This window comes from Octopus sinensis, linkage group LG28 (assembly GCF_006345805.1).
Source record: "Octopus sinensis linkage group LG28, ASM634580v1, whole genome shotgun sequence".
NCBI classification, from domain to species: domain Eukaryota; kingdom Metazoa; phylum Mollusca; class Cephalopoda; order Octopoda; family Octopodidae; genus Octopus; species Octopus sinensis.
The window spans coordinates 5,228,654-5,240,414 of NC_043024.1; the positions used below are offsets into that span (position 1 = coordinate 5,228,654).

Below are 11,761 nucleotides of genomic sequence, written 5' to 3' on the forward strand. Positions count from 1 at the left end.
TTTGCCATAGATATTATTATGGGTATCAGAAAGTTACCCAGAATAACAAATTCTTTCGTAAAATTTTGTTGTATACCCAATTGAATATTAGCTAATAACCCATTTTCTATAGCGATGTTTGAACAAAATTTTAATAGTTTTATATTTTGTTGAATTTACCTGTATCTACCTGCAATTAGAGTCACTTTGTGACAAAAATTATAGTATAGAATTGGTTGAGAATATTTCATTAAATTATCTTCCAAAAATCAGATTAATATATTGATAAATAAAAAAGTTATAGTTGTTTAATGAAACCAGACTAAATTTATGATTACGTTAGAAATTAATTGAAACAGATAAGGGGTGTAATTTGGTCAGAAATATAGTAACGAAAGGGTTAAACCTGTCAACTGGCACAAAGTGACGTTCCTTCAATACTACCTTCCTCCCTGCCAGTTTTGAACTATTTTGTCTTATAGGGTCCTTGGGGACCATGTCGGGTTTGTTGTCACATAGAATTCACTGGTGAGGGTGCCAGGAAAAGGGCAATTGTGCTGATGCTGGACGCATATCACAAGCACTGGGCAAATGTCTTCTACTATAGCCTCAGGTCGACCAAAGCCTTGTGAGTGGATTTGGTAGACGGAAATATATGTATATACATATATATATATGTATCATTTACTTGTTTCAGTCATTTGACTGTGGCCATGCTGGAGCACCGCCTTTAAACGAGCAACTCAACCCCGGGACTTATTCTTTTGTAAACCCAGTACTTAATCTATCGGTCTCTTTTGCCGAACTGCTAAGTTACGGGGACATAAACACACCAGCATCGGTTGTCAAGCAATGCTAGGGAGACAAACACAGACACACATGCATATACATATGTACGACGGGCTTCTTTCAGTTTCCGTCTACCAAATCCACTCACAAGGCTTTGGTTGGCCCGAGGCTATAGAAGAAGACACTTGTCCAAGGTGCCATGCAGTGAGACTGAACTTGAAACCATGTGGTTCGTAAACAAGCTACTTACCACACAGCCACGTCTTTGTCCCCCCAAAAATGCTTGACAACTGATGCTGGTGTGCTGACGTCCCTGTATCTTAGCGGTTCGGCAAAAGAGACTGATAGAATAAGTACTAGGCTTACAAAGAATAAGTCCCGGGGTCGATTTGCTCGACTAAAGGCAGTCCTCCAGCATGGCCACAGTCACATGACTGAAACAAGTAAAAGAGTATGTCTTACAGTGACGACATTGAAGTTGACGATGATGAAATAGATTTAGGAAATAACATTCTACAGTGAAGATAATGAAATTGAGGCCGGCAGTGGGCAATTTGAGACGAAATTCTCTATAAATTACACCAATAACCAATTGCATGGTTCCTGTATCAGGGGACCAGTATTTTGTAACAGAATATATGAGTAAACTTTCTTAAAATGACCAGGTGAAAATAAAAAAAAAAACAGAATTGAAAGTGAAATCTCTATGTGTATAAAGCTGAAGTTGTCTGTGTATGGCAGGTTTGGTAGCCTTCAACTAACACTATCTCCTCTGAGACCCTGCGACGCAAGTTGACCGAAATTGAGAGTATGATAGAAGAAGGCTTGATCTTCATTCCGTAGAAGAAAAAATTCAAATCGGACCATGTTAAAACCAAAAATTATTTACATCAAAAAGGTGCTTTTATCCTATTTTTGACTGCTGTGTCATTTTTCGGTTTATTTCAACCAGAAAAATATTCACTTTAAGAGAATAACAAGCTACATAATGCAAAATTTTTACTTTTCAAAAATTCCAATTCTAAAGGGTCGAAAAGAACCCGAGCAACGCCGGGTTACACTGCTGGTAGTTAACATAAGGGAACAGACAAAAATGCTGGAACGAATCCAACCAGTCAGTAGAAACATCTATTGGAAAATTCAAGAAATACAATCATATAAAGGGAAATAACTTCTACACTACATCAACCAAGCTCCAATTATTAATTAAGGTGCTTAATTAGCGATCGCTGACTCGCAGTTTGTATCTGACACAGGTAAGTTGACAAAGATTTACTTTAAGGCTTTAATGATGATATAATACTAATAATAATATTGTAAATCATAGAATTCTGTGAATCTTTCGATGTTACAGTAATTATTTCGAAGCGAAAACATAAAAATATAAGGAAAATATATTAATTCGTCTTAAATAATATTTTCTTCTTTAGATACAAGATCTGAAATTTGAGGGAGGTCAATAGTCGATTACATCGGCTTCAATATTTAACTGGTACTTAATTTATCGACCCAGAAGGAATAGAAGGTTACTGTCAGCCTCGACGGAATTTGAACTCAGAACGTACCTCGTCTTAATTAATAACTTCCAAACTGAAATGTTGATTTATTGTTTCTGAAAACCTATGATCGGATGTTACGTGTGATATAGAGAAAATTTATTTTTAAAATGAGGGTAAAATCCTATGGTATAAGCCATAAGCCACCCATAATAAAAAGGAATACGGGTGGGGTAGTAGTCGCGTAGACTAGACCGCGCAGACACGCATGCTAGTCGTAGGTAGTCGATCCTACTGCGACTTGCGGATGCAAAACATTTTTTTTTCAAAGTAGACCACTACAGGCGACAATTCACTTGTGTTTACTTTGAATAGCTACGGCAAACTTCGTTAACCATTCAGCTATGCTCGTTCGCTTTCAACTGGAATTTAACCCCTGACCAACCCTAAATTATTAGACATTTTGGTCGTGGCCATCCCGCTTTGTTGTAAATCCAATACTGCATTGTTCAGTTTGACTTTACATATATTTGATTTATATATATATATATATATGTGTGTGTGTCTCACTTCCATAACATTCATGTATGTGTGTGTGTGTGTGTATGTACAGGAATGTTAAGGATGTGGACACTAACCAACCTGTTTTATGAACCCCTTATTAATATCACAACATCATAATTCTTCTTTACTAGTTTTGATCTGCTAATTATATGTTCACTCTTGTTCTGCTCCCCTAAAATTTTCTATAGTGAGAGATAAATATAGATTAGGCTGAAATAATCTGTTTAAGACCTCTTAATAGATTTATCATGTCCCTAACAAATATCCATAGCAAGTTATAGAGGGACCGTACAGAAGGTTGACTTCACTAGCAAACATCAAATGTACATGATCAGGTTGATCAAGTACCTAGTAGAAGACAGCAATCACACACACACACACATATATATATATATAATATATATATATATATATATATAATATATATATATATATATATATATATAGTTAATCCAAACAAAAAAACACAACACGAGGACGTGGAACAAATATAGTATTATTGGATGCAGAGATAAAACCACTATTAGGCAAATCAAACAGTGAAAAACATAAACCAATACATAGAAATAAAATTAATTAATATAATATATAAAATGTAAAATTCAAAAGTTTCATGTACATTTTCAATTTCTTTTTTTACTTCCACAAAGGATTCAGTGAAACTGGATATTAGGAATCATAAGAAAATGACACCATTGCTGGAATCCGTCTCCAGGGCCCACCTTGGAATAATCCATAAACTTATTATACATGAATGCCGATGACAATGATGGCAATAATTGTTTGCACCTCTCCATAATAAAGAAAGAGATGTTCCATTCTGAGGTGAAAACCATTCCCATTTTAGATGAGGTAAGTTTATAAAATTGTTTGTGAATATGTGTTGGCATTAGGAAGGGCATGCAACCGTAGAAACTATGCCAAAACTGGCAATTGGTGCCTGAGCAGCTCTGCAGCTGCCCAGCTTCTGCCAAACTATCCAACCCATGCCAGCATAGAAAACGAATTAAAAATGATGATGAGGAGGATGTGTGTGAGTGAGAGAAAGAGAGAGAAATAGAGAAACAAGCAGACATTGTTTGCTATTTTCTTTCACTCCCATCCACTTCTCTTCCTTTAGTATTAAATAATCCAGTTTCTCCTGATAGCACTAGTTGTATTATGTAACTAACAATATTCCATCTTCTTTCACCTTCAAAAGCATGGCCACTCCACTGTAAAGAAGGTAACCCATCTTAAATATGTGTCATGTAAACACTGCCATCACTGTATGAAGGAGAGGTGACCAACGACAGAGATAAGTCTTTAAATTTAAGAAAGAGAAATTCACAAACTGTTTTAAATATCGAATTTCAAGTTAAACGAGTTGAACTGTGTTAATTGCTCTCTGAACTTTGCCCTGCTTAATCTTATTCTAGCAGCTATGCTCTTGGCGCATCCACCTCCACTACTGACTTGATTACCTAGATAACAGTAACTATCAACTACTTCTAGGTGCATATATATATATATATATGTGTGTGTGTTTGTTTGTTTGAAAGACATCAGCATCTATCCACTGCTATATCTGATGGTGTTTATTGTCTATTGTTGCAGAATTTAAGCAGCTCTTTGATTCCCAAATATGTAATGGTCACTACAGATGTGTGACTGTATTTCAGACAGTTGATGGTCACCTATGTATTGTTGTAATGTCTACTTTGGTGAGAAGAAGCTACTCTAGCAGTTAACAACCCATTATTATAGGAATTGTCTATCAGACTAACAGTTTCAACAATTTCTTGACTATAATGTGTTGGTGTGTTGCCTCAACCACCACACCAATCTTTACTTCACTTCATCAGCCAAAAATGTTTCTTTATAAATTTTGGAAACATTATTGATATGCTTGGATATGTCTGTCTGGTGCTGGTTTTGTTGCTGTGTCTGAAGAAATTATTATGTTCTTGGTGTTCTTTGTTCATTGTTTGTTGTTATGGAAATGAGTTGCACTTTGTGACCAGTGAAACGTTTCCCAATCAATATTTGGATTATCGAAATTACCAGTAGGAAAATATGGGTGACTGCTTTCATAGATGCAGATCTGAAGATGTCAAAAGTCTGAGTTTTGATGGCAGTTTTGCAGATGGTAAACAAATTCAAGTAGGAGTATATATGTTGTTAAAAAAATACTTCTTGTTGCGACCAGTTAAAATCTCCATAAGGAATTACAGAAAATCTTGAGTGATCATAGACCATCAGACGACCCCCATGGTAATTAGAATGGCCTTTGTGTAACAAAATGTAGCTTGCCATTGTTTGTTGTTATGTTGTTGTGTTATATTTATATATACAATACTCTTCCATAAGTATTTCTTTTGTTATGGCCAATTGGCTTTATCAAGCCTGTTGTAAAGATAGGTTCTTGTTGGTTTGTTGTGTTCTGTAATTTGTGATACTTGTTCCATTATATTTCCTACATTTGACATGATTTGTTTATCTATAATATATATTTTTGTAATATTCTACTCATCGTTTTATATTTCATCATTTGCAGTGCTGCAAAGAGCTCCAACTGGACATGGTTAGGAGGCTCTCTGGAATAGTAGTTGGGAGTTATCTTGCCAGCCAAGGAGCCAGCTTATACCATCGTAATAAGAAGAAAGTGACCCCATTGGACTACATAAAAAATCAACATTTGAAAGAAAAATTACAAACATTTTTACGATCAGGAGTGGCTGTGTGGTAAGTAGCTTTGCTAACCTCACTGACTGAAGAGTGACTTTGCTTACTGTACTACGGTTTGGACGCGTTTTCTTCCCGGTAAGAATTTTGCTGTGTTGTTAATTGTTGAATTTCTACTACTGAAAATTTGTCTTTAAATGTTGCTGAACTGTCTTGTTCTCCGGTTTTACCGGGGAATAATTGGATAATTTCTTACCGTTGAACTGTTAGCAATTGTGGCTTTTTATTTACGTGACTACATATAGTCCTGCCAGACTATTTTCGTGCCCCTCCCCCGAATGGGGGTGGGAATTGGAATTTTTGAACTGCTTTTTTGAACTACTTTGGAAGAAAAACTTTCTATAGGTTTCCCAGTTTTGTGGGAAACCAATATTCGTAATTTTTGTGTTGTCTAATTTCAACAGAATATGTCTGTTGAAATTATTCACGAAAGTAGTGCTCTTGAGGAGAGCAATGTTAAAAAATTTTCTGAGGTAGCCGCAGTGGCTACCGAGAACATTCACATCGATGTCAATCAGCTCGTTGAGCTATTTAAAAGAATGCAAGAGGAGGGTGGTGATGTTAAAATATCACCCTCCGCCAGTATCGTGGAGACCGAGAAGCGGACCGTAGTGTTTAAAACTTTCTGTCCACAAAGCAGAAGGTTCAAACACTTTGAAAAAAAGCACCATCGAGAAATGCCTGTCCCCGATTTGGAAGGACATCGTGTACGTCGCCAGGGGACGGGCATATGGCACTGTGGATGTCCGCTTCTCGGGATAAGAAATGGCCCGTGGGCATTCTGTGAACCCCCTAAAAACCAAGGAGGTGGTACTTTTCCCAAGCTATAGGGGACGCAGGACGTCCCGGGTCAGGATTGTAGAAGCCCCGCCGGAAGTAGATCCGGCAGAGGTAGTGGCCGCCCTGTTATATAAAAGGGCGGACAAAATTAAAATACTAGAAGTAACATGCTCTGCCCCTCTATTTTGGCTCGGGCGTAACATCAATATATTAATTCAAGGAACAGCGGAGGACCTGCAGCTCCTTCCTGAGAGGGTGCTCGTGGGCGAGAACATAACCCTCAGGGTACAGGTCGAAGGCTGAAAACCCACCTGTTACGCCTGCGGCAAAAAAGGCCACATTCGTGTAGACTGTCCAGACAAGCAAAAGAAACCGCAGACACCAGGCCCCTCAGATAATAAAAAAGTCCCTACCCTTGCAAACTCACCTACCCCTACAAAAACAAAAAATCCCACTCCTGCTGTTACGGTGCCAACCCCAAAACAGACTGAAGAAAAAACCCAGCCCTCGCACTCACAAACCCCTACATTATTAAAACCTCCCACCCCACTAAAAACTGCGGCGCCTACCGAACAAACTTTTGCTACCCCAGACGATACCATGGAGGTATCAGAGGGGGGATTTACACCAGTTCGTAAAAGAATTCGTGCATCATCCCCGTCCACATCCCCTACAAAAAATAATAAAAACAAAGACACACCACAGACACGGAAAAAAAAATCCCGCTCAACTGGCCCAGAAAAAGAAGACAAAAAAGAAAATGAACTCATATTAATTGAATTCGACACACAAGACAAATACATAAACGATATTGTGGTTCAGCATCAGTCAGCAAGACTGTACAACAAATACAAAGATCGAAATAGACACGCGTGGATTGCGGAAACAATGTTCAAACAATTAAAAGACAGACACCCAAACGCCATCCGGCATATCGCGAACTTGCCGGACTATCTGAAGAAAGAGGAGAAAGAAGGGGCCCACAAACGTGTGGTGAGGTCGGCCCCCACCTCTCCAACGAAACGTAAGTAGAACTTTTACTTTTTGTAATGGCTTCGTTTAACCTTGGTTGTTTAAATGTGCGTGGTCTGAGTTCGAAGTGGAAGCAGGCTTGTTTCCTCGATGACCTCAGATCACATGATATACATGTGATGGTTGCTACAGAGACCAAGCTGGACAGCCTACAAACCTTCTCGCCTCTCCTGAATGGCTACGAGAAAATCATGTCTCCTGGCCTGACCGGAGGGCGAGGGAGCATAGTGGTACTGATCCGTAAAGACTTGGCTCTACAGACAAGTACAGTCTATGTAGACCCAGAAGGTGGGCTGGTCGTCCTTGATGTGACATACAGCAGTAAGGCCTTCAGGTTGATCGGACTCTATGCACCTTGTGCTAGAGGTTTCCAAACTGATTTTTATCGGCGCCTAGAGGGCTTTCTCGTGACGTCGAAGACTTTAGTGATATTAGGGGACTTTAATGCTATCGTTGACGTACACATCGATAGCGTTGGCTCGATCTATAGGAAAGTGAACTCACGTCTCGTGGATCTGCTTAAGCGGTTTCAGCTAGCAGATCGTTACAGACTTGACCATCCGAACGTCCCAGAGTGGACCTGGATGAGTGGCGACGGAAGGTTCAAGTCTTATCTAGACAGGATAGTGATAAGAACTAGAGATAAGTCTAGTTTTAGTTGTCCACAGCTCGTCCAGGTGCCCTATACTGACCATAGAATGGTCATGTGTAGACTGGACATAGATAGCACACTTAAGATAGGAACCGGCTACTGGAAGCTGAACAAGTCTACTTTGACACGCGAGGCATACCGTAGCTGGATTAAGGTGTTAGTGCAGAGGGCGTTAACCGGAGCCGTGGTTAATAACCGGTGGTGGTTCGCCCTCAAAAGAGCCATTCGATTCGAGTCCATTAGATTTAGTAAACAACTAAGACTAGATAGGGCTAGAATAGAAGGGCAACTAGTTAAGAACTTAGAGGAGGCATTGAGGTTGGGCTCTGCATCTCACATTTTAGCGGCGAGAACGGCATTAGACCGTCACCTCAAAACCAAACATGAGGGATGTAGAGTTTGGGCTAAAGTACGAGCATTGGGCCGTGAGGGAATTAATGTTGCCGGATGGGCCCGTACGATAGAAACACAGCGTGGAAACGATGCCACAATTGGGTCTCTTGTTGATGAAAACGGATGCACGATCAAGAAGCGGGACGAGATGTGTGAGGCACTTCACAAGCACTTCGCCGAGTTGTTCGGGAGGTGCGGGACGCTGGATCATGGTGAGGCCCTTAGGGACTTCCTGTCTGGTGGCCCGCGCCTCTCGACACGAGAGGCTGAGTGCTGTGAAGGGCCAATCACAGCCGAGGAAGTAATCGAGGTGTTGGGCAAGTGCCCCGGGAAGAAGTCGCCGGGTCTCGATGGTCTGCCCTATGAATTTTACAAAAGTATGCCAGACTTGTTCGGGCACCTGCTGGCTAGCGTCTACGCCAACTGGCAGCAGAATGGGAGAATTCCCAAGTCTGCGAGCCGGGGGGCGGTGACGTTGATCAGGAAGGACCCGAACAAGGGGGACGAGATAGGGAACTTCAGGCCCATAACTCTGTTAAACACAGAGTTAAAGATTCTGGCCAAGGTGCTAGCAAAAAGGTTGGCGCGGGTCGTGGACAAACTTGTCGGGGAAGCGCAAACGTGTGCTATCCCCGGCAGAACAATCTACGACAATCTCCACCTTATACGCTACTCCTTAGAGAGGGTGGGGAAGCTTTCTGGCGCAGGGGGAGCACTGGTACATTTAGACCAGTCCAAAGCATTTGATAGGGTCGACCATCGGTACTTGGCGGCGGTCCTCGGAGAGGCTGGCCTAGGCCCGACCTTTCGAGGTTGGATCGCTGCTTTGTATAGCGACATCGAGTCTGTAGTCAAGGTGAACGGTTCCTTTTCGAAGCCGTTCAGGATTGAGCGTTCAGTTCGTCATGGGTGTCCCCTGTCCTCGCTCCTATACGTATTGGCTCTTGAGCCTTTGCTGCGGAAGTTGGAGGCACTAGGGGGCGCACCGCATGATCTATGGTGTGGAAGAGGAGCTACGGCGTATGCGGATGACACCTCCATCATCGTGGCAGACGAAGGCCAGCTTCCAGTGGTGGAAGAGGCCATCAAAAGCTACGAAGCGGTGGCAGGAGCAAAGGTTAACAAGGACAAGTCAGTCGGTTTGCAACTCGGCACCTGGAGGGGCAAGCCGATGCCATCCAATAACGTCGTAGGGCGTTGGACGGAAGGTCCTGTTAAGCTGCTCGGAGTCTGGTTCGGGCCAGACCTCCAGATTGAGAAAAATTGGAGTGAGGTGGCCAACAAGGTGACCGCTCTAACCCAGACCTGGTCTGGGCGGGCGTTATCCCTGCTAGGGAAGGCGGAGGTGGTGCAGATGTTTATAGCATCAGTAATCACCTACCGTCTGACCGTGGTGCCTTGCCCCGATTTGTGGCTGAACAAGTTGGAGAGAATCCTTTTCCGATTTTTGTGGAAAGGAGGAAAGCCACTTGTAAAGCGCTCTGTCTGCTGCCAGAAACCGCTAAAGGGTGGGCTAGGGATGCCTTGGCTGAGGATGCGAAAACTCGCCGAAGGTTGAGGCACCTCTGGCTTTACCTGGATGGAGAGCAGGTGTGGTCAACGGACATCGGTGCATGGATCAAGCGGAGACCTAAACTGAGTGAATGGCATTTGGAGTGCCGTCAGGCGCTCCAGCCACTATCTCGGGTGGGCAACGCTGGCAACAGGAGTTCCACCACGGATTTCTATAGCGGGTTAGTGGAGATTAAGTCCGAAGACGCCTTGGGGGAGACCCTGGGCTACGATGAAAATCAGTTGGTCAACCTGTTCCGGAGGACGTTCGGGCCGGGGTATCTGGATAATTACCAGAAATCCCTGGCCTGGCAGTGTTTCCGTGCGGCTTTACCTGTTCGCGACAAGCTGTCAAGGCACGGTAGTGCCGTCTCGCCGACATGCCCGCGATGTGAGCAGGATAGGGAGACCATCTTGCACACATTCGTGGAGTGTCCGGAGTTATCGGGACTGATAGCTTTTGTTGAACAACTGTTGTCAGTGATGGGAAGAGTACAGCTATCAGCTGAGTCTATCATTGAGATTGTGCCGCCCCCTTTCCTTAACAGGGAAAGAAAGGCTTGTTTTTTCTGTGTAGTAGCCATACTGAAAGAAACAGTATGGAAGACGCGTACGAAAGGTATAGTGACAGGCACCTTTGTCTCCGGCCAGGGGTTGATTAACTTTTTTAGTTACCACCTCAGTAGCAAAATCAGGCTGGAGAAGAGGTGTCTGTCACGAGATATGTTTGCGAAAAGATGGAAGCCTGTGGCATGCAAGATGGGTATGTTTGGCACCAGGTAAGTGTGACCGGATCAGAAAGTAAAGGTTCTACCCGGATGGCTGGGTGTCCGTCCTTCGACATGATCATTAATATTTTTAAACATTGTCTTCGTAAAATTCATTGTTTATAATCTTATCCGTAATTTCATTCGAAAATTGTAACTGTGTTAAGCTACTTCACCCTTTATATTTGTCTGTCCTTGTTTGTCCCCTCTTTGTAAATGCCTAAATGGCAAATTATATGAAATAAAGTAGCTTGCTAACCAACCACATGGTTCCGGGTTCAGTCCTACTGCGTAGCATCTTGGGCAAGTGTCTTCTGCTATAGCCCCGGGCTGACCAATGCCTTGTGAGTGGATTTGGTAGACGGAAACTGAAAGAAGCCTGTCGTATATATGTATGTGTGTCTTTGTGTGTCTGCGTTTGTCCCCCTAGCATTGCTTGACAACCGATGCTGGTGTGTTTACATCCCCGTCACTTAGCGGTTCGGCAAAAAGAGACCGATAGAATAAGTACTGGGCTTACAAAGAATAAGTCTCGGGGTCGATTTGCTCGACTAAAGGCAGTGCTCCAGCATGGCTGCAGTCAAATGACTGAAACAAGTAAAAGAGTATCACTGTAAGTACTCACTGGCAATGAGAAGATAAACCAGGACATTTTCTATTTTGTATATAATCATGTTTATATGTTTATTTAGTTTGAATTCTCCCAATGTATTATTCCGTCATACATACATTTCGTGTATAATTAATTCTCAGGGCTTTGTTCTATGTTAGAAGTGAAACCTGTTTTGTTACCTAGTTCACCCATACATGAAGTTATAGCAATTGTGTCCTGTCTGTCCATCCATAAAATTCAAAGCTGTATGACTAAGTATAGAGCACTTCTTAATCAGCTTGAATACAATAAAGTGTTATATATATATATATATATATATCACACACAACATGGACCAAATTTCTTCTTAAGAAAAGATATATATTCAAATAAGGAAAACATAATATCATGGATAGCGAAACCGGTCGATATATTAAAAATT

The 11,761-nt window shown here is 41.8% G+C and overlaps 1 long non-coding RNA gene across 1 annotated transcript; it reads left to right on the forward strand.

The window, feature by feature from the left end:
- Nucleotides 1-3,463: 3,463 nt before the first annotated feature.
- Nucleotides 3,464-5,511, forward strand: LOC118768383. The gene is made up of 2 exons (XR_005004197.1): nt 3,464-3,680; nt 5,365-5,511. It is a non-coding gene; the product is annotated as an uncharacterized LOC118768383 (long non-coding RNA).
- The last annotated feature ends 6,250 nt before the right edge of the window (nt 5,512-11,761 follow it).